General features: G+C 42.1%; 1 long non-coding RNA gene across 1 annotated transcript; it reads left to right on the top strand.

Annotated features, from left to right (window-relative positions):
* Window positions 1–560: 560 nt before the first annotated feature.
* On the top strand, window positions 561–8,948 carry LOC138667132 (uncharacterized). Its single transcript, XR_011318607.1, has 4 exons — window positions 561–679; window positions 6,384–6,710; window positions 6,990–7,066; window positions 8,632–8,948. It is a non-coding gene; the product is annotated as an uncharacterized lncRNA (long non-coding RNA).
* Window positions 8,949–16,760: the final 7,812 nt, after the last annotated feature.

Here is a 16,760-nt window from a genome sequence, read left to right on the forward strand (position 1 = left end):
TTTCACTTTACTCACGGCCTCGGCCTATGTGCTTACCATTAGCATCACGTTCACTTCCCAGTCCCTTACCACACGCCTTGCCTATTTCAAATTACGTATGATATACAACTTTTGAGCTTTTGAGAAAACTTTGCAGAATTAGTATTTCAGGAAAATTTGCCTCATTGGCTGTCTACAAAGCGGCAAACACGGACTCGAGCTTGCGTGCGAGCGTTCAAAAATACTCACTGAGTAACGAGCATCCCGAGCACACTGATGTTGGAGCAAGTAACGAGTAGTGTCGAGCACGCTCGCTCATCACTAATATTTAATAAAAAAACTGGTGACGTGTTCTACCCACTGTATATTTTCTTATCACGTAGATATCACTTGAACCTACACTGAGCAGCTATTGAGAAATGTAGGACACAACTTTCGGATCTTTGGAATGCCGATATTTATCTTCTTGCTCAGCATTATACAAAGAATAACACAAACATTGGAGAATAAAGAGGCGGTGAGGTCATGTCTAATCGAGTGCTATGGGTGAGTATAAAATCCCCACACGTACCCTGTGTCCTCACTTCAATCTACAGCAACCTCACTCCTGCTCATCCCGACCAACACGGAATCAGCATGGTGTCTAAGGCCGTGTCCCGGGGACTGACCCTGCTGGTGTTCCTCACCCTACAAGCAACATGTAAGTACAACGTAGAGGAAAAGCTCACTGTAAGACACCTCGGAATGACTTTCCTTAGCCAGCACTATTTTCCTTAAATATGAAGGATAACTATTATTGTATGTCTCTGTATTACCATCGGGCTACATTTAATTGAGGAGCAACCTTTAAAAATCTCCTACTCTTTTGTGTATACTGCTGCTCTGCTCCCTCTTCTGGGCTAGCATGGAGAGATGGAGGGGCAGAAATACATAGCTTATCTGTCCTGGACCCTCAGTGACGATGGACATAACTATAAGTAATGGTGAATGTAGCATCTTCAGTACCCCAGACCATTAGGTATACCAATATTAGTCACTTGAGTGCCAAAGATCACAAGAAATGTTCTTGTTGACACCTTACATACCCTAGACCACCAGAGATGTTAGCTTTCACTATATCAGTGCCCTAGACCACCAGGGATGTTAGCTTTCACTATATCAGTACCCTAGGCCACCAGGGATGTAACTTTCACTATATCAGTACCCTAGGCCACCAGGGATGTTAGCTTTCACTATATCAGTACCCTAGGCCACCAGGGATGTTAGCTTTCACTATATCAGTGCCCTAGGCCACCAGGGATGTTAGCTTTCACTATATCAGTACCCTAGGCCACCAGGGATGTTAACTTTCACTATATCAGTACCCTAGGCCACCAGGGATGTTAGCTTTCACTATATCAGTACCCTAGGCCACCAGGGATGTTAGCTTTCACTATATCAGTACCCTAGGCCACCAGGGATGTTAGCTTTGAATATAGCAATACCCTAGACTTCCAGGGATGTTAGCATTGACTATCTCAGTATAGACCACCAGGGATGTTAGCTTTCACTATATCAGTACCCTAGACCACCAGGGATGTTAGCTTTCACTATATCAGTACCCTAGGCCACCAGGGATGTTAACTTTCACTATATCAGTACCCTAGGCCACCAGGGATGTTAGCTTTCACTATATCAGTGCCCTAGGCCACCAGGGATGTTAGCTTTCACTATATCAGTGCCCTAGGCCACCAGGGATGTTAGCTTTCACTATATCAGTACCCTAAGCCACCAGGGATGTTAACTTTCACTATATCAGTACCCTAGACCACCAGGGATGTTAGCTTTCACTATGTCAGTACCCTAGACCACCAGGGATGTTAGCTTTCACTATATCAGTACCCTAGGCCACCAGGGATGTTAGCTTTCACTATATCAGTGCCCTAGGCCACCAGGGATGTTAGCTTTCACTATATCAGTGCCCTAGGCCACCAGGGATGTTAGCTTTCACTATATCAGTACCCTAGACCACCAGGGATGTTAGCTTTCACTATATCAGTACCCTAGGCCACCAGGGATGTTAACTTTCACTATATCAGTACCCTAGGCCACCAGGGATGTTAGCTTTCACTATATCAGTGCCCTAGGCCACCAGGGATGTTAGCTTTCACTATATCAGTGCCCTAGGCCACCAGGGATGTTAGCTTTCACTATATCAGTACCCTAAGCCACCAGGGATGTTAACTTTCACTATATCAGTACCCTAGACCACCAGGGATGTTAGCTTTCACTATGTCAGTACCCTAGACCACCAGGGATGTTAGCTTTCACTATATCAGTACCCTAGGCCACCAGGGATGTTAGCTTTCACTATATCAGTGCCCTAGGCCACCAGGGATGTTAGCTTTCACTATATCAGTGCCCTAGGCCACCAGGGATGTTAGCTTTCACTATATCAGTGCCGTAGGCCACCAGGGATGTTAGCTTTCACTATATCAGTACCCTAGACCACCAGGGATGTTAGCTTTCACTATATCAGTGCCCTAGGCCACCAGGGATGTTAGCTTTCACTATATCAGTGCCCTAGGCCACCAGGGATGTTAGCTTTCACTATATCAGTACCCTAGGCCACAAGGAATGTTAGCTTTCACTATATCAGTGCTCTAGGCCACCAGGGATGTTAGCTTTCACTATATCAGTGCCCTAGGCCACCAGGGATGTTAGCTTTCACTATATCAGTGCCCTAGGCCACCAGGGATGTTAGCTTTCACTATATCAGTGCCCTAGGCCACCAGGGATGTTAGCTTTCACTATATCAGTACCCTAGGCCACCAGGGATGTTAGCTTTCACTATATCAGTACCCTAGGCCACAAGGGATGTTAGCTTTCACTATATCAGTACTCTAGACCACCAGGGATGTTAGCTTTCACTATATCAGTACCCTAGACCACCAGGGATGTTAGCTTTGACTATAGCAATACCCTAGACTTCCATGGATGTTAGCATTGACTATATCAGTATAGACCACCAGGGATGTTAGCTTTGGTTATAGCAGTATCCTAGACCTTCGGGGCTGTTAGCTTTGACTATATCAGTACCCTAGACCACCAGGGATGTTAGCTTTGACTATAGCAGTATCCTAGACCACCAGGGATGTTAGCTTTGACTATAGCAGTACCCTAGGCCACCAGGGATGTTAGCTTTGACTATAGGAGCACTTTAAACCACCAGGGATGTTTGTTTTGACTATAGCAGTACCCTAGACCACCAGGGATGTTAGCTTTGACTATAGCAGTACCCTAGACCTCAAGGGATGTTAGCTTTGACTATATCAGCATCTAGATCACCAGGGATGTTAGCTTTGGCTATATCAATACCCTAGACCTCCTGGGATGTTAGCTTTGACTATAGGAGTACTCTAAACCACCAGGGATGTTTGACTATAGCAGTACCCTAGACCTCAAATGATGTTAGCAATGGCTACCTTAATACCCTAAACTACCAGGAATGATAATATGAACCAATTTGCTGCATTAGCGATGTTGAATTTAACCACCTAAAAATTCCAGACCACAAAAATGTTAGTATTGATGTTTTCAATATCTTAGTCCACCAGGTAAGTAGACATTCAATATCCTAAAATATCATTGGCATTGACTACTACCAAGAAGGTGGACATTGACGTCCGCACTACCTTGAACCAATAGACAGAATATCATCACCTCTTTACCCCCCAGAGAATCATTAAGGGCGCAGCATGAAGGTGCCAGGTTGACCTTTTGCACAAGTGCCCATGAGACTTAACTTGTGCCTCTGGTCCTAATGGTTTTGCCCCTCCATGACGTACGATCACATGTTTAGATGATGAGTGTCTCCTTCCTGGGAGTTCCTCCCATTGAACACTAGTTGGTGGTCCTGTATGCCTCTTTTGAACGGATCGACATTCGTACATGTGCACCTTTCATTGACTGACAAGTGGTCAGGAACTCCAATCCAATGATTGATAGAGGTGCCAGTAATCAGAAACTGATACTTAATAAATTGGAATTGTGGGAAAACCCCTTTAAAGGGTACATTCGGGACATTACAAAAAACAAAAATTGTACTAACGGACAGGTAATTGCAACTTACCTGCCTGTTGTGCACGGCATCATTCTTCCCTGTCACTGAGCGGTCACATGCCGCTCCTGCAGGGGATTGACATGATGGGGCTGGACTTCCAGGGTCATTTTGATTGACAGCCGGCTCCCCCAATTAGGCATCAGGGATCAGGCTGTCAATCAGAACAACCTTGGAACTCCTACCCTGTTGACAGAGCGGACCGGAAAAAACAAGTCTCCGCTCTGTAGATGTGACGTCAGCAGAGGCTTCTGAATTCCCGGCAGGAGCGGTATGTGACCTCTCTATGCCAGGGAAGAGCGGCGCCAGGCACACCAGGCAGGTTAGCTGCAATTATCTGCCTGTTAGTGCTTAGGTACATTTTTTGTACATTTTAAGCTTTTTTTTAAGCAATCTCGCTTCTTACTGGATTCAAAATGCATCTTATCTGCTCTCTGCGGTCAAAGAAATCCATAGAAAAACTATCACTGTGTAGAGTCTGCCGCTCGGAACACGATGTATTCATTTTGGAATGTTCCTTAAAGAAATCTTTGCGTGAATGAAAAATCAAAGTTTGACATTCCCATAATCCGACTTGAAAGATTCTAGCCGGACATTAAATGCCATTTCTGCCTGTAGTTATAACTTATTAATAGAGTGATGTCAATTCCTTACATTCATTTTTCCTGTTCTTCTTTTCTTACAGTGATTTGTCAAAGTAAGTGCAAATTTATATCCTCTCACTTTTAGTAGTGGCGGATCCGAGATACGGTCCGAGCTTTGAATCTCTAATACAAACCTATTCTCCGGTTCTTCCATTTCTTTAAAATTCTTGAATCTCAGGAACAAATTATAATCGTTCCATACACCATTGTCATCTGTTCAATTTTTCTTCAAAAGCCGTGAAGAAGTTAAAAGAAGTGACCCGATCATTCTTTAGGCTGCTCAATAGTTTCTATCAAAATGTAGAAGCTAAAAAAGCTGACTAAAATTAAAAGACAAAAACAATAATGAAAATACACCAGAAAAAGACACTTCGGGACAAAAGATGACGATGTGCCCTGAAGTGTTTTCCTCTGGCGAAACTCAGCTGATACTTCATAGTCTAAAGGACACCTGTGCCTAAGGCTATGTTCACATGTTGCACTTTTGCTGCTTTTTAATACAAATTAAAATCTATTTTTTTTACATTGCCAGCAAAAGCTGTGAGATTTCATAAATCTCAGGAACACATTTGCTTTTTTTTCTAACTGAATTGGAAAACAGCTGTTTTTTATATATATGCAGAGTGTCAATTCTTTCATCGTTTTTGCAGTGTTTTTTTCACCAATTATAAAGTGTAAATACGTTGGAAAAACGCAACCCAAGAGGTAGTCTTTGGCTCTTGGACAATTCTTATCATTTTCACTCCTCCATCACTCCTCCATCTGAAATCTTGCTGGGAGCATCTGGTTGTGGGCGGTTTATGATGAAATGATATTCTTTCCACCTCCAGATTATAGCCCCAACGCTGCTCGCTGGAGCCTTTAACAGTTTAGAAATTCTTCTGTAACCAATGCCCATCAGTATGTTTTGCAACAATAAGGTTGCAATAGTCTTGAGGCAGCTCACTAGTTTTACCCATCACAAGACATTTCTCGTGTGGTGTTTTGGTAATGAGTCACATTTTTATAGGCCGTCAGGTGAACCAGCTGATATTATTTTCCACTAAGGGGTAGGATTGAATTTTAATTACTGATAGATTTAATCTGGTGTTATGACTTTCCATGGCTTTTTGCACCTCTCTTTCTTCATGTGTTCAATACTTTTTTCCTGTGCCAGTTCTGATTATTACTCATAATTTAAGGACATCCATTGTTTGATTTATGTAGCTGTGTGAATTGGATGGATTGTTACTGAAATCGGGGGGAGAATTTCATGTCATTAGCACCAACCGAAATATATTTACTTGGAAAATTGGTGATGTGTTCAATACTTATTTCACCTGCGGTACATCTATTAGGCTATCACGTTCGGACCCGGAGACCCACAGGCGGTCAATGTATCGAGGAGCATGAGCAGACTGTGTTGCTCGGATGTCTGCATGAGCCCATAGTATCGATCCTCATGTATTGACCAGGGTTGGAAAAATCTCAGGAGCAATGTGACCAATGTGACTACAAATTTTCTGCTTCCTTCCACTCCAAACATCTACACTGTACTTTCCAACCATTTGTCCAACCTTGGTGAGGCACATAGACTGCAATTTCTCACTATTTTCAGTATAAAATCCTCTGTTGACAGTAAGAGTATAGTGATTTAACCTTTTCTGTCATGTTCTCCATAGCTGAAGCCCAAACAACGTCAACATCAACAGCTTCAATATCAACAGCTTCAATATCAACAGCTTCAATATCAACAGCTTCAATAGCACCAACGTCAATAGCATCAACTTCAATAACGCCAACTTCAAACACAACAACCAATATAACAACAACCGATATAACAACCAATATAACAACAACCAATATAACAGCAACCAATATAACAACAACCGATATAACAACAACCAATATAACAACAACCGATATAACAACAACCAATATAACAACAACCGATATAACAACAACCGATATATCAACAACCGGTATAACAACCACTGCATCAGCAGCACGTACGTATTTAAGCCTGTAACCATTTGGTCGGATTATGATTCTAAGCATGGAAATGTGTCCAATTGCTAATTTACCTAATACTATTAGAATTTTAGAATTGATATTGTTTTTTCTACACTCGCGTTATCATACGGTAGTATTATTTTTCTACTCTATGGCAGTATATAGCCTGAAAATGTGACAGCTTGGCAGGGATACTTTGCTTGTTACCAATGGCCGAATCAACATATCCATGTATTGTGGTTATCGTTGTAACTTTGCATTTCTTCTTTTCACAGCATCTGTTATCCCTGCAAAAACCACCATCGTTGCCTTCATCTCCTTATTTTTTATACTTTAGATGTCCTGCGTTTTCGTAAGTAAATATGTCATACTAGTATTTTAATGCAAATTGAAAACAATGCAAATTTGTTGCAAGGAGGTCAGTACTACAAGGGCATGTAAAAGGGACCCCTTCGCTCAGGATCTCCTTTTACGAAACGCTCGTTAAAAGGGTCGATGTTGAGTTTTAGAATTGCTTTTTCCAATAGGTGGTGCTAATGTCCTTGTCCTCTTCCACTCTGATGATGCAATTTTTGAGTCTAATTTCCAAGAGGAGCATTGCATGGCTTAAAAGTCTCCTCATATTGGCATGCCAGGCTTTATATGTCACTCTCCACAAGGAGAAGCGTTATCCCTGGGATCACAAACCATAGTGCAAAGACTAAAATATAAGTGGCTTGTAGAAGAAGGTACCTACAGGAAAGTGATGCCCTTCTGACACCATTGTAATAGATGGAACATGGTCAAATGAATGTTTCATTACTGATTTTTCATAGGAGCCCAGAAATTTCAAGATTCATCTCTGGACATAACACAACCATATAGTCAATCAAAAATTATAAGTTAAACCGCACCTCCTACAGGACATTATTTAAGATGCACGTCACAACCAGGGAGTTCATCACGGAAAAAAGTCCATACCAAATAGTAAAAAGGACAGCGCCTCAAACGTTGGTGAAAAAAAAATCACATTTTATTCTGCCTCCTGTGGCAACGTTTCGATCCAAAAGATCTTTCTCAAGTTGAAGAAAGATCTTTCGGATCGAAACGTTGCCACAGGAGGCAGAATAAAATGTGATTTTTTTTCATCAATATTTGAGTTGCTGTCCTTTTTACTACTTGGTATAACACAACCATAGTCTATTGCTAATTTTGGTGTTAAAATGGACTAATGTGAAGAAAGGGACTATAGGTGTTGTAAACACTGAAAGCCCAAATGGACCCCAGCAGCATCTTTGAACCCATAGACCCCAACTATGAGTGATATATAAGATTTGGGAATTTTTATTATGGACCGGTAGCTTTATGTTACGTTTTGGATATCAGCCAACTTAGATTTTTTTTCCATTAAGCTCCCATTCAGGATTGGAGGAACTCATTGAATTAAATAAGAAATGTGCAATGTTTCAATTGTCCTATGGATGCACTGTAGCGGAAGTATACACTTACTGCCAAGGGGTGTAGCTTATCCTTAGTGATCCCAGCTTTCCATGATGGGAACTTTCTAGCAAAAAAATAGTCCTATGGTGCAAAATAACCCTTTATAGAGGAGCTGTCACATTAGGAACAGCTCCATATCACTAGGCACCCTTTGAAGTCTATGAATAATCATATAATACATGGATCCTCTGAGTCCCCCAGAGTGTGAGTTACTATGATTAGGGGCTCGTTGCCTTGGAAAATATAGAGGGAAGGGGTCTTAGGTGAGGTAGTGCCCACCTTGTCATCTATGTACCTTAATAATGTATAGTGAACAAGGTTGTCCTGATAAGTCAACATGGACGTACTACAACCCTTTACAGTTGACTTCACCAACACCCCAAAAACCCAATGATCTAACAATGTATTTTTTTTTTATTTGTAATTTTTCTTCTTTAGATCTTGAATAAAATTGAAGACTCTAGAATTAAAGAACACTCGCAAAGAACCCTAACCTTGTACAGTAACTCCTGAATATGTGTATATTATATCACATGTCTTGGTAATGTGGATATAATCAATAGTGGTGCTGTACCCCAGGTGCCAGTTTTGTAGGACTGAATCATCTCCATCCATGAAGATGCATGTTGAAGTCTTGCCATATTGGTTCTAGAGATGCTGAGTTTCCACTGAAGCCAAGAAGGGGTCTGATTGTCCACAAACCTTTGATTTGTATTTTAAAATTATCTCAAAATAAATTGTCTAAAATACTTTAACGTGATGTGTGTATCTGAAGGTAATTCCCAGTGATATGAGAACCACCACTTTCATAAATCACATATTAGAGGGTTAATCCGAGAGGAGAGGTTCAAAACATAATGACTACGCTGACTCATCGAGGACTGTTGATGTACAAACCTGAAGAAGAAATATTGTACTATAGTTCTAAAGTTTCCACTGCATGAATTTAAATGAGAAATAATAATGAAAGGACATAGGTGTCTTTGAAGAAGATTTTTATTCTTCCCCTCAAAAGAAAGTGTATGCAATGAAACTTCTCCAAAAGGACCACTTGTTTGAAGAAACCACTCATGATCTAGGTGTCACGAGGGTATTGGGTAGACTAAAGCTGGTTACCCGGGCCCCTGCGATACCCCTCAGACTAGGAAAACCCTGTCTGTCCCTCTCCCAGAATTTACACTGATGGTGTGCTTGTCTGGGCCGCCAGGCCTGACCCTGACTCCTGTTTCAGCCCTATGCTGAAACCTCCACCCGCCACCCAGTGATAAGACCACATACCAACCTACACAGAAAGCACAGACAGGGAAAACTAAAAATGCACCTCGCCGCAGACACACAGGAAAACACTATAATGTGCACAGGGCAAAAATAAACACAAATATAGGAATATAGGAAGGAGAAATATGACAAAGGATAATACACCACCAGATACGATACTTCAACTCCTAGACCACCACTCCAGACCGAGATCACCAGGCACAAGACACAAGCTATAATCGGCGACGCCCAAAGTCCAGAATGACTATTTAAAGGCCACGGGCGTGACCCAGCCTCCAACCAGATTACCAGCCAGATTAACCCTGGATAATCTGGATAAAATCTAGCCGGCGTCACTGAGCGTATAGTGGACAAATGTGGAACTACCGCTGTCTGTCGGACACCCTAGTGTGAACAGCGTCCGACATGACACTAGGTCAGGCTATTCATCAAAACTATTGACACTAGCTAATATAATACTTTCTAGCTGGTCTCTAAGATTCATGAGCCTTCCTTCCTTCCTTCCTGCCTTCCTTCCTTTTTGCCTTCCTTCCTTTTTACCTTCCTTCCTTCCTTCCTTTTTGCCTTCTCTTCATCTTAAGTAACGAACCCTCCATTATGTTTATTCTGAGGACCTTCCCATGCAGAACTATTATTTTTTGTATTTATACGTTTTAAAAGTTTCTTGCGATGTGTCTTACTTCCCTTGGTTATCTGCTGTACATTTTCTACTTTAGCTTATTTGAATACTTTTTAACAGATTATGTTCAGCTCTTTATAATTTTAAAATGCTTGAGCCAACCCCTCAGTACATCATACTTTGTACCCGTACATCATATTTTGCAGTGACTTGCTGGCATATGATGTATTGATACATCATGGTGACTATCCGGGCATAGTGGAAAATTTAACCGTGAGCACTACTAGAGAAGGGGTGCAAAGGACAGGTTCCCAAACCATATAGATCTGGGCATAGTGTCATGATCCAGACCAGGTTTTAAGTCCTGTTTTCCCTTTTTCCCTGTCTAGTCATGTCAAGGATTAACCTTTCTCAGCTTCTGTATGGGTTCACGTTGGCTACTTATCGTCACTGCTTCCTGCAGGCTATGTCAGTTATAGTTTTTGCCTAGTGCTGCAGAAGCTGACTCTGATTGCTTTGATTGGTCCTGCTGCGTTTGCTGTCTGAACCCGTGTCTCTGTTTTTTCCTGTACTCTTCTTGACCCAGTGTTTCTCATTAGTGTGCAGACTCCCTGGTTTTGACTTGGCTTGTGTCCTGACCTGTTTCTGTCCTTTGTCTTTTGGTTTATCCGCTCCTTACTGTTACGGACCCCCTGGCTTGTCTCTGACCGTGAGTTTGCTTATTCTTTTGGTACTGCGCTACAGTCTAGTATTTGACCCGGCTTGTTTGACTATTCTGCTGCCATCTGTGGTAGCCTCACTGCTGCACTGCAGGTCAGCTCTATTTAGGTGCAGACCTGCTTCCTCTCTACTGCCATCTAGTGAAGCCTGCGCCTACCGCCATTGCAGCAGCATGACACAGAGAAGCTGTGATGTCACAGTTGCATCCAGGAGCTCAGCTTAATTGATAATAATAATAGCCAGGGCTGGTGCTAGCGCCAGCTTTTCTTGCATGTCAATGGCTCTTCAAGTGTGACATGGGACCCCCAAATCATTCCTGCAATATCTGAGCTCCAAAATCTGGCTCTTTCCATTGTGAGCTTTACACTGTGCCTCAAAAGTGGTTTTCGACCATATATGGGTTTTTGGTATACTCAGTATAAATTGTGCAACAAATTATACTGTCCATATTCTCTTATTAGCCCTTTTAAAAATTAAAAACTTGGGGCTAAAGCAACATTTTAGTGGAAAAAATAGTATAATTTCATTTCAACAGCCCAATGTTGTGCAATTCCATGAATCCCCTGAGGGTTATAAATGCTCACCACACCCCTAGTGCCCCTAGATGAATTTCTCGAAAGGTGTAGTGTCCAAAATAGATTCACTTGTGGTGGTTTTCTACTGTTTTGGCATGTCAGGGTCTCTTCAAATGTGACATGACATCTGCAATCTATTCCAGCCAAAATGGCACTCCAAAATTTAAGTAGCACAATGAGCCGTTCTGAGCCTTTTTGTGCTCCCATACAGTAGTTTTCCACCACATATGGGGTATCAGAGTGCTCAGGAGAAATTGCATAACAAATTGTGTGGTCTAGTTCAGCTAGCTACTTTTGTCAAAATGAAAAAAAATTTGGTCGAAAGCAACATTTTTTAGGAAAAAATGTAATCTTTCATTTTCAAAGCCCAATGTTATACAATTCTGTGAATCACCTGTGGGTTTACGATTCCCACTGTACCCCTAGATAAATTATTTGAAGGGTTTTCTTGTGGGGAATTTCTGCTGTTTTGACATGTCAGGGGCTCTTCGAATGTAACATGGTGTCTTCAATCTATTAAAATAGTGCTCCTTTCCAACCAAACACTGCCGTGCACCCAAACAGTAGTTTTCCACCTCATATGGGGTATCAATGTGATCAGCAGAAATTGAAAAACAAATATTATGGTCCATTTTCTCCTTTATCTGTTGGGAAAATGAAAAATCTAGGGCTAAATAAACATTTTTGTGGGAAAAATGTAATTTTTCATTTTCACATCCCACTGTTATAAAGTTCTGTGAAACACCTATGGGTTTTTGATGTTCACCACATCCAAACATTAATTCCTTGAGGGATGTAGTTTCCAAAATGAGATCACTAGTGTGAGGTTTCTACTGTTTTAGTACTTCTGGGGCTCTCTAAATCAGAAATGTTGTCCTCAATCTATTCCAGCCAAATCACTCCAAAATTCAAATAGCACTCCTTTCCTTTTGAGCCCTACCATGTGCCTAAACAGTAGTTTTCTCATAGTACTCAGGAGAAATAGAACAACACATTTCGTCATTGATTTTCTCCTGTTATTCTTTTCTTGTACAAATGAAAAATGTGGGACTAAATCAACATTTTTGTGGAAAATAACTAATATTTAATTTTTCTGTTTCCAGTGTTTTTTAATTCCTGTGAAACACGTGAACAGTCATCAAACTTCATAAATGTGGTTTTGAATACTGTGAAGGGTGCAGTTTTTAAAATTGGGTCTCTTTTTTTTTTTTTGTTTTACATAGAGACCCCCAAAATTCAATTTAAATGTGAAGTGGTCCATAATAAAATAGGTGTTGTAAATTTGGTTGGGAAAGTGAAGAATTGCTGCTAAACTTTGAACCCTCCTACGTTCCTAACAAAATAAAATATGTTTGAAAAATGATGCAGATGTAAAGTAGACATGTGGGAAATGTTATTTATTAACTATTTTGTGTGACCTAACTCTCTATTTTAAGGGCCTAAAAATTTAAAGGCTGAAAATTGTGCATTTTACAAAATTTTCTTCAAATTTCCAATTTTTCCATAAATATACACGTTGCGACAGCTGTTGTTTATGATTTCAGGTTCTTGCATAGGAAGTGAACCTGTCAAGAGTGGTATTGTGCATCTTCTTGTCGGGGAACATCTGTTACTGCCGGATGTTAGTTATTGTAGTGGGAGTGAGAATGGGAATATTGTGATGAGTCCATCTGTTGTGAAATTGGGTTACGTAGCTGGAAGCATCAGTGGTAAACAATTGCCTATAAATTAGAACACTAAGGAATTGGAGGAGTGCCCATACAATGCATCACAAGAATAGATCTCTAGATCATACTCTTTATTTATGGCCATGCAAGTTCTTCTGTCTATAATTCCTATGCAATTATAGGAGTGTTTGCAGGTGATTAAATGGCATTGATCTAATCTGTTTGAATATTAATTACTGCTATGATATCAAGGTAATATCATGACATAAATAATTTTGCAAAAAAAACATTTTATAAGACTTTCCCTTGAAGAAGACCAAAAGGGGAGGGAATTGGATACATTTTGCATAAGCTGACATCTATTGGAAATTCTTAAATCATGTGAGACTCAAAAGGAAGACATTGTACACAGAGGAGGAGATCTGTAATGTACACTACAGATGAAAATACATGGTGGCCCATTTATATGGATACACCTAAATAAAATGGGAATGGTTGGTGATATGAACTTCCTGTTTGTAGCACATTGGTATATGGGGGGACTTTTCAAGATGGGTGGTGACCATGGTGGCCATTTTGAAGTCAGCCATTTTGGATCCAACTTTATTTTTTTCAATGGGAAGAGGGTCATGTGACACATCAAACCTATTGAGAATTTCACAAGAAAAACAATGGTGTGCTTGGTTTTAACATAACTTTATTCTTTCATAAGTTTATGACCACTTATAAAATGTGTTCAACGTGCTGCCCATTGTGTTGGATTGTCAATGCAACCCTCTCCTCCCGCTCTTGACACACTGATAGCAGCACCGCAGAAGAAATGATAGCACAGGCTTCCAGTATCCGTAGTTTCAGATGCTGCGCATCTTGTATCTTCACAGCATAGACAATTATCTTCAGTTGACCCCCTAGCAACCAGGCAACCCCCACATGTACTTATGCTGGCTAACAGATGTAAATCATTCAGCTGCGGTGCTAAGAACTAAAACTCCGAGCACTAAAAAATACTCAGAGGACCCCCGAGCGTGCTCGAGAAATCTCGAGTAACGAGTATATTCGCTCATCACTAGATCCTATTTCTAGGTGTCTCCCCTGCATATGCAGATATATTGTGATTTGGAGGGAAAGTGAGTCAGAAAGTGCCAGGAAGCAGACTGGAGCAGTCTGAGTGAAGAAGAACGTATGAGGAGCTGTGCAGCCACAAGAACGTGCTGCAGCTCCTGGACAGAGATAATACCGAAAGCAGAACATCGTTCAGTGAGCGTGAAGGAGAGCGAGGCATAGGCGAGGACACCAGGGGGAGGACAGCAGCAAGCAGACTGTCTCCCTGGCAAAGCGCAGATAACCGGTAGCCGGTTACCGAGGTTGTAAGGGACTCTAAGACTTACATCAGAGACCGGCAGGACAGCTGAACTGCAAGTTACCTGCCCGCCACACACACCTGAAGACACAGTAACACATAGAGCCTGGGGCGTGATAGAGTCCCTGTAAAAAGGCTCGAGTTACCTGTCATACAGATATTGGCCTATCCTATATGGAGGATAGAGAGAAGAACTATGAGGACCTTATCTGAAGCCATAGGCAGTAAGGGACTACAACACCACCGATCTAGAGGAAGGCTTTCAACTCCACCTGGTAAAGGGGAACTCTGGATTCGCTTCCAAGCCGGTCAGACTCTGCCTGCCCTGTGATCTGGTACCCTGGACTATGGCTGCCTGAAGTCTTCAGTAAAGCAGGTAAAGAGACTGCAAACCTGTGTCCTCGTTCTTTACTGCGACATTCACCATCTTCCATCTACACACCGGGAGCCCTGGGGATATACTGTACTTCACCTGTGGGAAGTTATGCCATCTAGCTGCCATAACATCACCTCAGAGGACCCGTTAAAGCAGCGTTGGACCCCAATGACCGAATACCACAGGTGGGGTCACGAACATAAACTGTAATCAATGTCCCTTTTACATGGGTGCCCAGGGCCACGGACCGGGTCGCCACTGTGACATCCCCCTGTGAACACTGGACCCGATACTGGGTACTCCATGGCCCTGGCAGGCAACTCAATTGTCTTGCCGCTGTCTCTAACATCATGTCCTCCCTCTATTTGAAACTGAACCTGTCAAAAACTAAACTCCGAGTGTTTTCTCCCTCTACTAACCTACCTTTGCCTGACATTGCCATCTCCGTGTGCGGTTCCACCATTACTCCAAAGCAACATGCCCGCTGCCTTGGGGTCATACTTGATTCCGAGCTTTCATTCACCCCCAACATCCGATCACTGGCTCGCTCTTCTTGTCTGCATCTCAAAAACATTTCTAGAATTCACCCTTTTCTTACTTTCGACTCTGCAAAAACTCTTACTGTTTCACTCATTCATTCTCGTCTGGACTATTGTAACTCTCTACTAATTGGCCTCCCTCTTACCAAACTCTCTCCGCTCCAATCTGTCCTGAATGCTGCAGCCAGGATCATATTCCTCACCAACTGTTTCACCGATGCCTCTACCTTGTGCCAGTCATTACACTGGTTACCCATCCACTCCAGAATCCAGTACAAAACTACTACCCTCATCCACAAAGCACTCCATGGCTCAGCACCACCCTACATCTCCTCTCTGGTCTCAGTCTACCCCCTTACCCGTGCTCTATTTTCTACCAATGACCTGAGGTTAGCATCCTCATTAATCAGAACCTCCCACTCCCGTCTCCAAAACTTCTCATGTGCTTCGTCAATTCTTTGGAATGCACTACCCAGGTTAATACGATTAATCCACAATCCCCATAGTTTTAAGCGTGCCCTAAAAACGCATTTGTTCAGACTGGCCTACTGCCTCAACGCATTAACCTAACTATCCCTGTGTTGCCCATTCAAAAAACTTAAAGCAGAATCAGGTTCCTCGCATCATGTTCTCATACACTTTATGCAGTTATTAGCCCTCTGTGTCTGTACTGCTGCATACTTAGGCAGTTAACTGGTTCATGCAGCTTTACATGAACACCTTTTTGGAAGTGCATTTGAACAGCAAGGTTGATTGCTGTTGAGGGGAACTAGGAAAAAAAAAATAAAAATCTCTATAAATCTTCAGCAGAGCGAGTGTGAGCGAGCTGAGTGTGAGCTGAGTGTAAGTGTGGACGGCGGTAAGTGTGACTTGTGATTCAGTGACTTTGGAGTCAGGGAGTTTTCAGGGGAGGAATTACTGAATTGCTGTCTGATTTTTATTAATACTTTGTATTTATTTATATATTTTTTTTTTTTTATTGAACTGTTCTGTCTGGTGCAATCCCCATTAGGAAATGTGCTCCACCATTGTTAATGCCATCCAGTGCACATCTTGCCACATGTATGCAGTCCTTGAGCAGCCGATCGAGGGTGCACACTGCTGTGCGAGTTGTGAGCACGTTGTGCATTTGGAAACCCAGATTCTGACTCTAAATGTGCAGCTGGCAGCACTGAGATCCATAGACAACATGGAGAGGAGTCTTCTGCTCACGGAGCAGACGCTCAATGGGACAGATGAGGGGGGGGATGGTAGGATGGAGCTGCAGGACAATGAAGTAGCAAGCTGGGTGACAGTTAGGAAGCGGGGTAGAGGGAAGAGTGCCAGGGAGGCTAGTCCTGATCTGGAACACCCCAATAAGTTTGCTAAGTTGGCAGATGAGGGGGGTGCCAGTACAGGGGTAGCACTGCTGCAGCCAGGCATGTCCTCTGAAA

The sequence above is a fragment of the Ranitomeya imitator genome, chromosome 2 (assembly GCF_032444005.1).
Source record: "Ranitomeya imitator isolate aRanImi1 chromosome 2, aRanImi1.pri, whole genome shotgun sequence".
Taxonomy (NCBI): Eukaryota; Metazoa; Chordata; class Amphibia; order Anura; family Dendrobatidae; genus Ranitomeya; species Ranitomeya imitator.